Below are 1,371 nucleotides of genomic sequence, written 5' to 3'. Positions count from 1 at the left end.
TCTTTTTAGGAAAATCCTAAAATTAACCTTATCTGGCCACTACTTGGAAGTCTTCCTTATGCCCTGGAGATCATTACGCACAGAAGAGTACATAGCTAGATGAGGCCATTACTCCAGGAATCCTCTTGGGGCATCAGCTCCTGAACATACAATTTGTGCAGGGTAGACAGAGACAACTGATAAACTCTGACTGGCCAGGAGACTAGTTTACTGACTCAAGATCTCTTTTTATTATAGGCTTAGAGGTCTCTAAAAATGTAGTTTAAGGATAGGAGGTCATACAGGGTAAATTTCTGAAGGAATAAAACTTAGTCAATTAAACAGATTGATTAAAAGAAACATTTCCTACTTTATAGCATAGATGATAAAACTTACAGTAATAGAAATTAGGTAATAGTATTTGCTACTCTATAAAAAAATAAAATAAGAGTTCCGGCCGAGCGGCCGCTGGGTTCTGACGGCTGGCTGCTGTCCGGCGGGTGTCTCGCTCCGCCGGCCAAGCTCCCCCGGTTCCCCCAGCTGGTCCCGGCCCCGGCGCCGCACTCACGGAACTCCGTTGCAGGCACAGAGCGAGGAGCAGCCCGCGTCCTCCGAGATCAGCTTCATGAGGAGCCTGCCGTTCTTCTGCCGCGGCCAGGTGGTGCGTGGCTTCGGCCGGGGCTCCAAGCAACTGGGCATCCCCACAGCCAATTTTCCTGAACAAGTGGTAGACAATCTTCCAGCGGATGTGTCTGTCCACTGGCATTTATTATGGTTGGGCCAGCGTTGGGAGCGGCGATGTCCATAAAATGGTGGTGAGCATTGGATGGAACCCGTACTATAAGAATGTGAAAAAGTCCATGGAAACCCACATCATCCATACCTTTAAAGCGAACTTCTATGGGGAAATTCTCAATGTGGCCATTGTTGGCTATCTCAGACCTGAAAAAAACTTTGATTCTTTAGAGTCACTTATTTCTGCGATTCAAGGTGATATTGAAGAAGCTAAAAAGCAACTGGATTTACTCGAACATTTGAAACTCAAATATGAAATTTCTTCCAAGTTTCTAAAGGCAAAATTATGAATGGCCACTAATGAAAAGTCCCTTACCTGCCTACCACTAGAGTCGCGTAGTGTCACAGCGCTTCTGATACAGTCTCATCTTGATCATATTTTAAATCAAGCGTTTCCCTGTAGCTGTCAAGAGGTCTCCAGCAGTTCACTCCATCATGTTGCACTGTACTAAGAGACTCATTCAGAAATCAAGATTTTAAATGTAATATGTTGATTAAAATGTAGCACTAGAAAGCTTGTACTGAAAATAAAGTCTGTGAGTGCGGGTGGAAAATAAAATAAAATAAACAGTTCAGGGTGGGCACTCTCAAATGCCC

The 1,371-nt window shown here is 44.3% G+C and overlaps 1 pseudogene across 1 annotated transcript; it reads left to right on the top strand.

The window, feature by feature from the left end:
• Nucleotides 1-595: 595 nt before the first annotated feature.
• LOC110304739 lies at nucleotides 596-1,075 on the top strand (annotated as a pseudogene). The gene has a single exon (XR_002379102.2). The product of XR_002379102.2 is annotated as a riboflavin kinase pseudogene (transcript).
• Nucleotides 1,076-1,371: the final 296 nt, after the last annotated feature.

Source organism: Mus caroli, chromosome 1 (genome assembly GCF_900094665.2).
Source record: "Mus caroli chromosome 1, CAROLI_EIJ_v1.1, whole genome shotgun sequence".
NCBI lineage: Eukaryota > Metazoa > Chordata > Mammalia > Rodentia > Muridae > Mus > Mus caroli.
This window is presented reverse-complemented; position numbering and strand designations above follow the sequence as displayed.